Source organism: Nicotiana sylvestris, chromosome 5, assembly GCF_000393655.2.
Source record: "Nicotiana sylvestris chromosome 5, ASM39365v2, whole genome shotgun sequence".
Classification (NCBI taxonomy): Eukaryota; Viridiplantae; Streptophyta; class Magnoliopsida; order Solanales; family Solanaceae; genus Nicotiana; species Nicotiana sylvestris.
Genome location: NC_091061.1, coordinates 20,174,545 through 20,190,367, shown reverse-complemented (window position 1 = coordinate 20,190,367; position 15,823 = coordinate 20,174,545).

Genomic DNA, 15,823 nt, shown 5'->3' with positions numbered 1-15,823 from the left:
CCCCTTTTGCAAAAACAGCCAAAAATGTCAAATTTTAATTGTCAACATAAATAAGTCGGGTGATGCCATTTTTGGCAAGAATAGCCGAATGTTCCCGAAAGGGACGCCGGAAGGCTGACTTTGCATAAACAGCCACTTTTAGTCATTTTTGGATTTTTGACCGGTTGACTCACCCAGCTTTAAAATCTTCATTCCCGAAGTGCTGAAAAGTCGTGTGCGGAGCCGGATCTTTCTTTTAATCTGTGAAAAATTAAAAAAAATAGCCGATTGGTTGAGTCAAATAAATTTTATTTTTTTATCAGATCACCTTAATAAATGTGCAGGATGAGCACGATGCAAAATGAACCTTTTTCAATAATGACTAAAATCCATTTCAAGTTGCGGCTATGGTGGAATGATTTAGGTGGTGAAGGGCGAGATGAGGTCAAGAAATATCTAAAAGGTCTTACGGATTTATTGGAAATCTAGCCTCGGGGGGATATCATAAGAGTTTTGGTCACCTGCTGGGACCCGACACACAATGTTTTCCACTTCTCCGATTTTGAACTCACTACGACTTTGGAGGAAATGGCCGGGTACATCAGAAATGCTGAAGTTCTGTTGAGGCAAAAATACCTGGTTGCTCCAAGAGCTGTCACTGTGTATCGGTTTTTAGATTCGTTAAAAATACCCAGGACAGTCCATAACCCAGATTTGGCCGCAGGTTTTTGTAATTCGTGCTTCATATACGACAGATACGGTCATGTCTTAGGATTCAACAACCCGGGTAACAAGTTATGCAGCAAAAGTAACCATCAGAAATGGGACGAGCATAGACGAGTGACTTTTATGATAACCTTTTTGGGCCTTTTGGTATTTCCAAGGAAAGACGGAAACATTGATCTGAAAATAGTCGGGGTCGTCAGTACATTGCTCACTCAAGATAAAAGCACTCTGGCGCCTATGATAGTATCTGACATCTTCCGAGCTCTCACAACCTGCAAAGCCAGAGGGAACTTTTTCGAGGGGTGTAACTTGTTGCTACAAATATGGATGACTGAGCATCTCTGCCACCGTTCCCAGCTCTTGAGTTATGGTTCCTCGAAGAAAACTTGCATAGAAGAGTTCTACACAAGAATCAAGGGGGTCAGTCTACCCGAGGGAGTTACGGCGTGGACATCATTCTTTAGGACCCTTACCGCCAGCCAAATACAGTGGACACTAGGATGTTTGCCTGTGGATGAAATCATATATATGCCAGCCACTGGGCCCCATTTCCTTTTGATGGGACTCCGGAGTATTCAACCCTATGCCCCGTATCGAGTCTTGAGACAGTTGGGGAGATGCCAAATAGTTCTGAGAGATGAAGATCTTAGTGGTCAGGTAGTCGAGATCGGGCCCAATGGACAATTTCCTGAAGCAGCAGTCCGACAAATTTGGAGCGAGTGTCAATACTTAACATCCAATACATGTGTACGCGATCGGTCCAAGGGTGAAGTTGCGTCGGGATACCTCTCTTGCTTTAGTAAAGAAGTTGAGTTTGGGAGACCGGCCAAAAGGCCCCATCTCCAAGAGTTCATCCAGGCGTCGCAAAAATAGTGGGATTGGTTGGCTGAAGAAGAGAGTTACAGGGCAGAAATAGGCAAGCTGAGGCAACAGATTGGAGACCTGGAATTTGAAAATAGTCTGCAAGTTGATACCGATCGGGGAGAAAAGAGCAAATTGGCCCAAGAAAACGAGGCACTGAAAGCCCAAATCCGACAGATGAGGAGAGATGTTGACAAACAACAAAGGAGTCAATCGTACGAGCGGTTAATAAAAGGTTTGAAAAGGAAATTGGTGAGTGCCGGAATGATTTGAAGAAATCTGAGGATACCATAGCACAACTCCGGACCCAATGGGCAAAAAGAACGAAAGAGCGCACACAGCACTTACAACAGGTAAGGAAAGATCGTGAAAAGACCATTGTCAATCTAAAAAGGAAGGTGACCACCCTAGAGAGCAAGGCGGCTAAACAAGCCAGGGCTTTTGAAACCGAGAGTAAACACTGCTGTAATCTGATGGCCTCGATGGAAGATGAAATACATCAGCTACGGAAACAACATCTGCATGATTCTCGGGTTTTGAAGGCAAGAGGGGATCAGATAGAATGCCTACTCCTAGAAAAAGACCGGACCAGGAACAAGATTCTGACTATTGCTTGTGCTATCACCAGGAAATGTCGGGAGTGTGAAAACATGACCCATACTACCCTCTTCTCGGCAGTGATGATATTTGTGAAGCAAATCATGCATGAATTGGAGCAGTTGGAAAGGAACCTTACACCTAAACCCGCGGCGAGGCCAAATGACGCCCCGCGGGCACCCAAATTCAAAACCTTAATGAGTTCGTAGTTTGAATCTGCATTTTTCTTTCTTTTAGAGTCTGTTGTCTGTTAAGAGTCTGTCTTTATTTTACATCAGAGTCTGCCGGTAGTTATTGAGTTTGTACTTGGTTTGGTTTCGAGTCCGTTATTTTCCTTTCTAAGAAGCGTCTGGTTTGTAATAGAATGTTTGTTAATAAAAAATCGAAAATTTCCAAAAATTATCTTTTTTGCTTTTTGCACTTATAAGGAAGAACTACGCCCGGTCTGATTCATGCGGGGACATGATACGTAGGCAATCTCTATAGGATTTGACCACCACTAAAAAGAAAAAGAAGGGAAAATGAAAAATAAATAAAGAAGGATAGAATAAAAGAAGCTTAAAAAGGGGGCACAATTATGAGAGGTCGGAATGACACACGCAACCGAAGCAAATGCATGATAGAAATGGTTAATTGCCTAGGTGCATTGCATCCTAACGTGTAATTGCATGTATGTTGAACTCTAAAAACTAACAAGTTTGTTGACTTCCAGAGAATTCAAGCAGTTAGTTTATTTAAAGGATACTGGCATATTACCATTACCAAACCAGATCGAAGGGACCAATACCGGAAATCATGTCTATTCCAGATGTCGACACTAGTGTTGAGGTAGAAGAGTTGGACGCCTACAAAATGAAAGAGGAGATGCTCAAGCTTAAGCAACAGATGGCCGAAATGTACCAAGCCTGGTCCAAAGGGCAATCACCGCCAGCTTACCCTGCTAACCCTGCTTTTACCCCACCATTAGCTCAGTCTTAGGATCATCCCGCCACCGATCCAGGTTTTCCCATTTTTCAGCACTACCATGGCACTACTTCTCACATGCCACAAGCTCCACCACCAAAATCAGTTCCATACCCTCCTCCGCCAATCACCCATGTCTTTGTGGCATCTCCACCAGCCGAACTACATAAATCCCCTAGCGAACCTGTGCGCCAAGCTCAGGACAACCAGTATTATCCCCCGGAGCTCACCTTCAAAGCACCCGAAGCCTATCCATATGATCCACATCCTGACCTACCGAAGAAAGCAGAAAAATCGGCCAGAAATCCTGAACAGGAAGAGATGTTCAGAAAAATGAAAATTATAGAGCAATCCTTCAGGGATATGAGAGGTCTAGGAGGTCAGGTAAGCGTGGCTTACAAAGATCTGTGTTTATTCCCGAACGTACAACTACCGGCAGGGTTCAAAATGCCCAAGTTCGACTTGTACAACGGACATGGTGATCCGGTGGCTCATCTGAGAGGTTTTTGTAGCAAGATGAGGGGAGCGGGAGGAAGAGATGAATTACTGATGGCGTATTTCAGTCAAAGTTTGAGTGGATCGGTGCTAGAATGGTACACCAGGCAAGATCATAACAGTGGTACACATGGGACGATTTGGCCCAAGCATTCGCTTGTCACTTTCAATATAATCTTGAGATCATTTCGGACCGACTATCCCTGACCAAACTGGAAAAGAAGCACAATGAAAGCTTTAGAGAGTATGGTTTCCGGTGGAGGGAGCAAGAAGCAAGGGTAGATCCCCCAATGAAAGAGAGCGAGATGGTTGATTACTTTTTGCAGGCTCTGGAGCCAACTTACTTTGGTCATTTGGTGTCCGCAATTGGCAAGTCTTTTAACGAGGTTGTAAAAATGGGAGGCATGGTCGAGGAGGGGCTTAAATCCAACAAAATCATGAGTTATTCAGCGATCAAGGCAACCACTCAGGCCATCCAAAGCGGCACTGGGGGTGTACTGGGGAAGAAGAAGAAAGAAGATTTTACGACTGTTGAGTCCGGAGCCTGGTTTGAATCTAGAGGCCCGTCACCCTACTATTTCCAACCACGACCCTACCACCAAAATTACCCCCATATTCCTCCACAACATTACTATCCACCGCTAGATCCCCATTTTTCTGTCCATCATGCACAAACCTATACCCAAACTCCGGCACACGCTCCATGGCGTACGCCGGCTCCACAAAATCCATACCCAGCTCCACAAAACACATATCCACCCCCAATGGCCTACAAAAATCCCCCGGGACAGGTTTCTGACCAAACCCAGCCCTCAAGAATGAGAGGTCACAGAAGCAAAACACTTTCACTCCACTGGGAGAATCATATACTAGTCTTTTCCACAGGTTGAGGCAGTTGGGCATGCTGAATCCAATTGAGCCTAAAATGCCAAATCCCCCCTAGAAATCTTGACCATTAGGTGAGTTGTAAGTATTTTTCAGGGGGGCCAGGGCACGATACAGAGAAATGTTGGAAGTTGAAAATAGTCGTGCAAGAGCTTATCGATACTCATCGGATCGAGGTTCAAGCGCCAGAAGCACCAAATATTAATCAGAATCCACTGCCAGCTCACCATGAGACACACATGATTGAGTTGATACACAAAGAGGGGGAGCCCATGAAGCCCTCACAAATGGTAATGATGATCTGTTCCAGCGAAACCAACTCAAGGGAAAAAATAACCAGTGGGAAATCAGTGGCCCAGTTGAGAGGGGTAGATGATGAGCCAGCTGTGGTAGCCGAGAGAGGGTCGTCAAGCATTGTTGCATTGAAACCAGAGAAAGCTAAAGTGGTAGTGCCAGGGGTTGTAAGTAAACCTATTGTGGTTGTGAAGGGTGCTCGCATAGAGCCTGTCATTATAAAACCAGTAACTCAGCTTCCAGTGATCAACAGAAAAGCTGTTCCTTGGAATTATGAATGAGCGACGCTGATTTACAAAGGGAAAGAAGTCAAAGGAGAAGTGTGTGAAGCCCAAGGTCTAACTCGTTCGGGGAGGTGTTTTGCTCCCGCAGAGTTAAGATGGGCCAATCCAGTAGCAACAAAGAATCCAGTTACCGAGGAAGAGGCGGAAGAATTTTTAAAGAAAATGAAGGCGCAAGATTACTCCATTGTGGAGTAGTTGAGAAAGACCCCGACACAAATCTCATTGTTATCCTCGTTGATCCATTCAGATGAGCATCGCCAGGTATTGATGAAAATTCTGAACGAAGCCCACGTTCTGGATAAGATCTCTGTGAACCATCTGGAGAAAATAGCAAACAAGATTTTTGAGGTCAACAGGGTCACTTTTTCAGACGATGAGTTGCTCGTAGAGGGTACAGAACATAATAGGGCCCTATATTTGACTGTGAAGTATGAAGACTCGGTAGTCACTCGAGTACTGATTGATAATGGTTCTAGTGCCAATATCTGTCCGTTGACCACCTTGAACAAACTGAAGGTCGATGGTGACAGAATTCACAAGAACAACATCTATGTTCGAGGGTTTGATGGTGGTGGTACAGACACAGTGGGTGACATCGTGCTTGAATTAACAATTGGTCTGGTCGAGTTCACCATGGAGTTTCAAGTGTTAGATGTGGCAGTGTCATATAATCTTCTATTGGGGAGACCCTGGATCCACGCTGCCAAAGCAGTGCCTTCTACATTACATCAGATGATCAAGTTCGAGTGGGATAGGCAAGAGATCGTAGTACGTGGGGAAGACAATACAACCGCCGTAAGTGATGCCATCGTACCCTTCATAGAGACTGACAATGACAAGGGGCCGTGGGTTTACCAAGTTTTCGATACGGTTTCAGTGGACAAAATCCCCGAGGGTGAAAGTATCCCACTTCCCAAAATAGTAGCTGCAACTATCATGGTAGCCTCGGAGATGTTGAAAAACGGGTTTGTGCCAGGCAAAGGTTTAGGGGCTGATCTTTAGGGTATTGTTCAACCGGTTTCTTTGCCCAAAAATCTGGATTCCTTTGGGCTAGGGTTCAAGCCTACCGTGGCGGATGTGAGACGGGTCCGCAAGTTGAAGAAAAGAGCCTGGGTCCTTCCCAAGCCAATCCCGCGCCTGTCCAGATCTTTTGTCAGGCCGAGCATCAAAAAGCAATTGTTGTCCAAGATTACAGGGCCATTGATTGGTGCAGATGGAGACTTAAATAAAGGCTTTGAGAGGTTATTCACCGAAATCAACATGGTAGAAGTTGGGGAGGGGTCCAGCAAGGCGGATGTGCAGTTTGTGGGGCCAAAGGCAAAAATCAACAATTGGATGGCTACTCCTTTTCCCATTCGGAGGGAGTCTTGGTAGTTGGCTCTGATTTTCCTTCCTGTTTTCTGGATTATTCCAGGGTTGTAGTCCAGATTCCTTTTATTTTGTTGTGTTCATCAAAGTGTGAAACCTTGTTATTCCGTAATTCAATAAAATAAAAAAGTTTCTTCTTCATTCCTTATTTTATTTTAATTTTGTTTTCTTCTTTTCTTTTTCTGTAAAGTTCTCTCTATACTGGTCTTAATGACATGGCGTGCATAAGGAATTCTCAGCCCAATCTTAAAAATCAATCTGATTCTGAAATGATAGTTCAAGAAGTAGATTGCGATTACGAATCAGAATATGATGATGAGGATGAAGCCTTCGAAGAAATTAGTAAGGAGTTAATTCACTTCGAAGAAAAAACCAAACCCAATTTGAATGACACGGAAGCCGTCAATTTAGGGGACACAAACAATATCCGAGAGACTAAAATGAGTATCCACCTCGAGCCAGAAATCCGGGAGGAGTTAATCAAAATACTCATTGAGTACAAAGATGTTTTTGCGTGGTCATATGACGACATGCCAGGGTTAAGCACTGATTTAGTGGTCCACAAATTGCCCACTGATCCAGCATTCCCTCCCGTCAAGCAAAAGCTAAGGAAATTCAAAACTGATATGAGTGTGAAGATTAAAGAAGAGGTTACCAAATAGTTGGATGCAAAGGTTATCAGGGTCACCCGATATCCTGTTTGGTTGGATAATGTTGTGCATGTACCGAAGAAGGATGGCAAGATCAGAGTATACGTCGATTACCGCAACCTCAACAAAGCAAGTCCGAAGGATAACTTCCTACTACCCAACATCCACATTTTGATCGATAATTGTGCCAAGCGTAAGATCGGATCTTTTGTGGATTGCTATGCCGGGTATCATCAGATTCTAATGGATGAAGAAGATGCAGAAAAGGCGGCATTCTTCACACCCTAGGGAACTTATTGCTACCGGGTAATGCCATTTGGTTTAAAGAATGTTGGGGAAACCTATATGAGGGCAATGACTACTGTGTTTCATGACATAATACACAAGGAGATTGAGGTATATGTAGATGATGTGATCATAAAATCAAAGCATCAGGCCGACCATGCCAGGGATTTGAGGAAATTCTTCCAGAGGCTTCGCAGGTACAACCTCAAGCTCAACCCCACCAAGTGTGCATTTGGTGTTCCATCCGGAAAACTGTTAGGATTCATAGTCAGTCGGCAAGGCATCAAGTTGGACCCGTCAAAGATCAAAGCCATACAAGATTTGCCCCCTCCGAGGAACAAGACTGAAGTGATGAGTCTGTTAGGAAGGCTGAACTACATCAGCAGGTTTATTGCTCAGCTCACGACAACTTGTGAGCCTATTTTCAAGTTGTTGAGGAAGGACGCTGCGATCAAGTGGACTGATGAGTGTCAAGAAGTGTTTGACAAGATAAAAGGTTACTTGACAAACCCGCCTGTGCTGGTTCCGCCAGAACTAGGGAGACCTTTGATTCTTTACTTGGCAGTCTTGGAAAATTCATTTAGATGTGTACTAGGGCAGCATGACGTCCCCGGCAGGAAGGAGCAAGCCATCTATTATCTTAGCAAGAAGTTCACAGCTTATGAGGTTAAGTACACTCACCTGGAAAGGACATGTTGCGCCTTAACTTGGGTGGCACAGAAGTTGAAACATTATTTGTCATCCTACACTACTTACCTTATTTCACGCTTGGATCCATTGAAGTATATCTTCCAAAAGCCTATGCTGATAGGAAGACTTGCAAAATGGCAGATTTTACTCACAGAGTTTGACATAATCTATGTGACTCGGACTGCGATGAAAGACCAGGCATTGGCCGATCATTTGGCTGAGAACCCGGTCGATGAAGAGTATGAGTCACTGAGGACTTATTTTCCTGATGAAGAGGTGATGCATATTGATGAACTAGAACAAGCCGAAAAACCAAGCTAGAAACTTTTCTTTGATGGGGCTGCTAACATGAAAGGAGTCGGAATAGGAGCTGTGCTTATTTCTGAAACAGGGCATTACTATCCTATTACGGCTCAACTTCGTTTTTATTGTACCAACAATATGGCTAAGTACGAAGCATGCATTTTGGGTTTAAGATTAGCTGCGGACATGGATGTCTAGGACGTCTTGGTCTTGGGAGACTCGGACCTCCTGGTGCATCAGATTTAGGGTGAATGGGAAACAAGGGATTTGACGCTCATACCATATCGACAATGCTTGCTTGATCTGAGTAAACGATTTCGATCAGTGGAGTTCAGACACATCCCAAGAGTTCATAATGAGGTCACCGATGCTTTGGCCACTTTAGAATCGATGTTGCACCATCCGGGCAAAGCTTATGTCGATCCTTTGCATATTCAAGTCCGAGATTAGCATGCTTATTGTAACATGATTGAAGAAGAATTGGACGGCGAACCATGGTTTCACGATATCAAGGAATACATCAGAATGGGGATATGCCCAGTGCAAGCCACGGGGGATCAAAAGAGAACAATTCGACGGTTGGCAAGTGGATTTTTCTTGAGTGGAGGAGTTCTGTATAAGAGAACACCAGACCTGGGACTGTTAAGATGCATAGACGCTAGACAGGCTATGGCTGTCATGTCCGAAGTACATTCAGGAGTCTGCGGACCACATATGAGCGGATATGTGTTGGCAAAGAAAATTCTCCGAGCAGGTTATTATTGTCTCACCATGGAGCGAGATTGTATCGACTTTGTGCGCAAATGTCATCAGTGCCAGATACACGGAGATCTGATTCATTCTCCACCATCGAAATTGCATACAATGTCAGCACCATGGCCATTTGTTGCCTAGGGCATGGATGCCATTGGACCTATTGAGCCGGCAGCTACCAACGGTCATAGGTTCATTCTAGTGACCATCGATTATTTCACTAAGTAGGTTGAAGCTAAGTATTTCAAGTCGGTAACCAAGAAGGTAGTGATAGATTTTGTTCATTCCCATATCATCTGTAGATTTGGGATCCCAAAAGTGATCATCACGGACAATGGTGCTAATCTTAACAGTGGTTTGATGAAAGAGGTATGTCAGCAGTTCAAGATTACACACCGCAATTCCACCCCATATTGTCCCAAGGCGAATGGAGCAGTTGAGGCAGCCAACAAAAACATAAAGAAGATACTTCGGAAGATGGTAGAAGGTTCGAGGCAATGACATGAAAAATTACCATTTGCATTGTTGGGTTATCGCACTACTGTTTGTAATTCAGTAGGTGCAACTCCTTATTTGTTGGTATACGGAACTGAAGCAGTGATACCGGCGGAAGTTAAAATTCCATCTCTTCGGATTGTCGCTGAAGCTGGGATTGATGACGATGAATGGGTCAAAGCCCGATTGGAGCAGTTGAGCTTGATTGATGAAAAAATATTGGCAGCAGTATGCCATGGCCAACTGTATCAAAGGAGAATGGCAAGAGCCTACAACAAGAAGGTGCGCCCCAGAAAATTTGAAGTGGGGCAGCAGGTATTGAAACGAATCCTCCCACATCAGGCTGAGGCAAAGGGCAAGTTCGCCCCGAATTGGCAAGGGCCATTTATTGTAACCAAAGTGTTGACCAATGACGCTTTATGTTTAACAGATATCGAAGGGAAATGCGTCGACATGGCTATCAATTCTGACGCGGTTAAGAGATATTATGTATGATTTCTTTTAATTGTAATTGTTGTTTGTTTGTACTTGGCATTTATCGGAGAATGAAATGACGGAGGCAATTCTTTCTTCTATCCAAACACTTTAACTTTTGCTTCCCCTTTTGAGCCTTATTTATTTCTTTCATACCCCTCTTTGGGAATCAGTAATGAAAATGAAAGAAAAAGAGAAGAGAAAAATAATGATAATAAAGACAAAAGAAAGTCACAAGAAAAACAAAGGAATTGGGAACTACGTTTGACCTGATTCCTCAAGAAGGATACGTAGGCACCTCACGGCTCAGTCATAGTGTAACTAAAAAAAATCCCCAAGCAAGAAAAACTGGGGCAGAAGTTGTGTTTATAATTTTGGGAAAGAAAGTTAATTCCAAGAGTTGTAATGTTTTAACCATCAAAATTATTTTGAACCTTTTACCCTTTTCTTTTAGCCATACACAAAAACCCATATTGATGTCCAAAAAGACCTCCCGATCAGTATCCGAGAAGTGACAAGTCATGCAAACGGAAGTCGGGAATAACACTCTGATCCCCAGCAGAGAAAAGGATCATAAGCCGGAAATGAATTGGTAGTCGAAAGAATCCCTAGCAGAGAGAGTCATATCGGTAACACTCCGATCCCCAGCTGGAAAAAATAAAATAAAATGAGAGAGTCTTATCGGTGAAAACCTCCACGGGCACCATAAGGCGACGTAAGTTGAGAGAAATAAAACGAGAGAGTCTTATCGGTAAAAACCTTCACAGGCACCATAAGGCGACGGGAGTTGAGAGAAATAAGAGAGTCTTAGTAGTGAAAACCCCTTGAAGGGCACTATGAGGCGACAAGACAAGATTAGCGGAAAGGATCCACATTTGGCAAAGAGTTGAGTGCCTGTTTATCCCCAGCAAGATGAGGCCGTCCGAAAGATTGATTGATACAAATAGACTGGGTTGATTAATCAGGAATGCACGACATGATCGTTGGAATCGGTTATATCATTCAGATAAGTTCTTTTCTTTCCTTTTCCCCAACATTTGTTCAGAAAGATTTCTTCTTTTTTCTATCTTTTGAAATCATCACTTTTTTTTTGTCTAAAGACTTTATCTCCCCAGTAGTTTGTTTTTGAAAAGGATTTTCAGAGCTTATTACCAGTTGCCAAGATGGTGCGAAAACACAATGTGGATAGGACGGGCCAAAGATAAGGCGACAAAGCGAAAATAAGCTTGACACAAGACCAAATGATGAATGGTTCTAGATTCCAAGAGGACCGAATTTCCAGGGGAAGTTGGAGAAAAACAGAAAAACAACAGTTGAAAAGTTATGGATCAGATTCCAAGAGGATCCCCAGCAGATTTGCGAGATGCAGGAACAACTCCGACAGATTATCGACCAAGTTCCGTGATGGTCGGACAACATATAGCGGGGAAGGAAAAGAAAAGAAAAAACCATCCCCGACAGGAATATCATCCCCAACAAGTTTTGTAATAAAGTGCAAAACAGGGAAAGGAAGAAGGGAAAAACCATCACCAATAGGAGTGGCAAGACCACTCACCACATTTTAAACTAACAAATTTTTCTTTGATTTGAAGCAGGGAAAAGAAATGTTATTGACGGTGGGAAGACATGGCCACAAAGAAGATTATCAAACTGGGACAGAAAATTTTCTCTCATTACGAAAATTTTCTTGAAATCAAATACCCACTTGGGGAAGATGGAAGATAACACAAGTTTTGAAGGAAGTGGAATCCCCAGCAGTATACGGGAGAAGGAGATACAAGTTTTAAAGAGAGCAATCTTGGATGAAGCAAGATAACCTGAGTTTTAAGGGTAGTGGTCCTTGAATCGGTGCCATCCCCACCATTGTTAAAGGGAGGAAAGTAACTAGTCTTAAAGAAGGAAGATAATTCCCCAGCAGTGTTATCCCCGGCAGGTTTCAGAGAAGTGAAAACGCCAGCTTGAGGAAAGTAGTTCCAGTGGAAGAAAGGCACCAGCTTTAAAGGAAGTAGTCTGTGAAGAAGGAAAATAACATAGTTGTGAATAAAACACCGGTGTTGTCCCCAGCAGTATACGGGAGAAGGCGATAAAGGTTTTAAAGAGGGCGATCTTGGATGAAGTAAGATAACCCGAGTTTTAAGGGTAGTGGTCCTTGAATCGGTGCCATCCCCACCATTGTTAAAGGGAGGAAAGATACTAGTTTTAAAGAAGGAAGATAATTCCCCAGCAGTGTTATCCCCGACAGGTTTCAGAGAAGTGAAAATGCCAGCTTGAGGAAAGTAATTCCAGTGTAAGGAAAGCGCCAGCTTTAAAGAAAGTAGTCTTTGAAGTAGGAAAATGACATATTTTTTGAATAAAACACCGGTGTTACCCCCAGCCGTTTTCGGAGGAATAAGACGCCAGTTTTGAGGGAAGCAGTTGAAAGAAGATGATTCAAGTTAGAAGGAAAATGGTTCGGGAGGCAGGAAGGAGCAACATCAATAAAACGTATTTTTTAGAAGTTATTGAAGTCAGGAGCCCGCCTGGAGAATGGAGGTGTTATATTTTAAGAAGTTGTTGAAGTCAGGAGCCCGCCTGGAGAATAGAGGTGTTATATTTTTAAGAAGTTGTTGAAGTCAGGAGCCCGCCTGGAGAATGGAGGTGTTATATTTTAAGAAGTTGTTGAGGTCAGGAGCCTGCCTGGAGAATGGATGTGTTATATTTTTAAGTTGTAGTTGAGGTCAGGTGCCCACCTGGAGAATGGAGGTGTTATATTTTTAAGTTGTAGTTGAGGTCAGGAGCCCACCTGGAGAATGGAGGTGTTATATTTTAAGAAGTTGTTGAAGTCAGGAGCCCGCCTGGAGAATGGAGGTGTTACATTTTAAGAAATTGTTGAGGTCAGAAGCCTGCCTGGAGAATAGAGGTGTTATATTTTTAAGAAGTTGTTGAAGTCAGGAGCCCGCCTGGAGAATAGAGGTGTTATATTTTTAAGAAGTTGTTGAAGTCAGGAGCCCGCCTGGAGAATAGAGGTGTTATATTTTTAAGAAGTTGTTGAAGTCAGGAGCCCGCCTGGAGAATAGAGGTGTTATATTTTCAAGAAGTTGTTGAAGTCAGGAGCCCGCCTGGAGAATAGAGGTGTTATATTTTTAAGAAGTTGTTGAAGTCAGGAGCCCGCCTGGAGAAAAGAGGTGTTATATTTTTAAGAAGTTGTTGAAGTCAAGAGCCCGCCTGGAGAATAGAGGTGTTATCGTTAAGAAGTTATGGAAGTCAGGAGCCGCCTGGAGAATAGGGGTGTTATATTTTAAGAAGTAATTGTTGTTGAAGTCAGTAAAGCAGAGGAATACAACAAAAATCCCCAGCAGAAGAAGGCAGTTCAAGATTCGAAGGAAAAATAATGCGAGGCTCACAAGAAGGAAATAAGCAGTTCGAGATCGGCAATCAAGGGAGAATACAAGTCAAATCAGAAATAAAGAAATACCAGAGGAAACACAAGGCAACAAGGCAGCAACAGTCACATGACCAAGTTTGAGGATAAATCTTTGTAATTCATGGATCATAGCTTAGTATAATTTCTTTATCTTTCATCAAGGTGTAATAAGGAGGTCAGTAAGCGGTAACATCAGCAGCAACAGCAGTAACAGCAAAATAACAGCTCCATGGTAGTCCCAGCTACCGAAACTTCCCGAACTATATCAACCTGATTCCCTTCTAGCCAGGGATATGTAGGAATCCTTTGAAGCAAGGGTTCGGTTAAATCTTCTCGAAAAGCTTCACACGGAGTATTCTAACGGGCAAAAATTGCTCGTATCCGCTCACTTTATCTTTGCACGAAAACTCTTTGAGTTTTCGGACAAAGAGGGGCAGCTGTGAGCACGTGATTTTTGCCCTATGAGAACTACTACCAAAAATTCAAAATAAAATGGTTTTGTGTTGTTTGTGATTTATTTTGTCTGTGCATGTTTATTTCTACTTTAATTAAGAAAAATACAAAAATATGTGTTGCATGCGCATTTAGGATTTAATTTTACAATCTAAGAATTAATTAAACAATCAAGTTTGTTTTACAAAATGGAAAGATCACAAAAAATATGTACTTTGCATTTTTGGCATTTAATGTCCGAATTGTGTGATTTTATCCTTATTGGGTGTTTAATTGCATGTGATAGCTGTTATTAAGAGTCCATGTTTTAAGTTTATTGTCAATGTTATAATTCAATTAGGATTTTAGTTGAAAAGGAATTAAAAGAAAATGAAAGAAAAAAGAAGAAGAAAAGAGTGGAAATTGAGTCGATTTCAGTGCAAAAAATCAGGCCCAAATCATCCATGAACCAGGTCCAGTTTGGTCTGGTCAGAGACGTCTTAAAACGACGTCGTTTAGTCACTCTTAATCAAAGCCGATGATACGACTTGATCCAACGGTCACAGATCAATGCCCATTACCCATTCCTTGGCCCGACCCATTAACCGGATCGACCCCGACCCCAACACTAAACCAAACGACACAATATTGGGTTAATCTCCTTGATCCTGGCTGTTGATCTTAATTGATCTAATGGTCGGGATTAAATTCCCCACCTGGTATATATTCCTAAATCCTACCCCGCCCCCTAAACCAAACCCCCCACCTCTTTGTCTCTGAGCTTCAGAGACAATACAGATCCCCCGCCTCTTGCCACCGTGCACCGCCCATTGGAAATCGCCTCACGACGGTTCCGGTGGTCCAAACGACCCTATTTTTACACCCTTGATTCTCCTCGACCTTCCCGTTCCGAACCCCTAACCCTTATCCCTCGAATCCCAGCTGTGTGCTTCGAATCTTAGATCGAAAATCAGGCCGGAACCTTATCTCGTCCAATAGCCTCCAATTTCACACCACAGCTTCCCCAAGACTTCCTCGTTCCAGTCCCACGCTCAGTTTCCTTTGAATCACCCCCGAGCTCATCGAATCTTAGGTCAAAGGAATCAACCCAAACCCTAATCCGTTCATATGCCACCAAACTCACACCCTGCCACCCCCTGACCTCCCTCGTTCCAGTCCCATGCTCAGTTTCCTTCGAATCACCCTGGAAAGTCTCGAATTAAGGGTTTCAGAATGGCAATTTGAAGCTAGTTCAGAGACTGAGGTCAATTTGTGTCTGGTTTATTCCCTGAATCACCATGTCCTTCATCTTGTTGCAATGTTATTTTGATCTGGTTTGAATTCAATTGTTGTTTGAGTTTGTTGAGTCAAATAACAATGTTTGGGGGCTGATATGAATTGAAATTGAGTGCACCTCTGAGCTTTAGTTTAGTCAATTGTTAGGATTCTAAACTTAGTTGAATTGGTTATAGCTGATGGATTGGGTACAAATTGAAAGGGGCTGAGGTATGATAATACACAAGGGTTAAGTGGGTATTTTGGGGATTGAAAAGTTCAGAAATTGGCTAGTTTAAGTGGGCTGACAGTAGGGTACCAAAATACCATTAAACTAATACAATTGTTTAGTGCTAATAGGGAACAAGACATAATGGTGGGGGAAAGGTTTAAACAAAATGGATTAAGAAATAGGTGCCCATACCTATTTGGATTTAAATAAAGAAAAGTCAAGTGTATTGGGGAACAAAACATATACTACTGGAATTAAAAGGAGATGATGGGCTGAATTAGTAGGAAAATTCTACTCAAAGTGCTTTTGAAAGTGGAGGGGCAGGGTCAGTGTATGGATATAAATAAAGTCACTTAGGACAGATTTAAGGGGGGAGTTT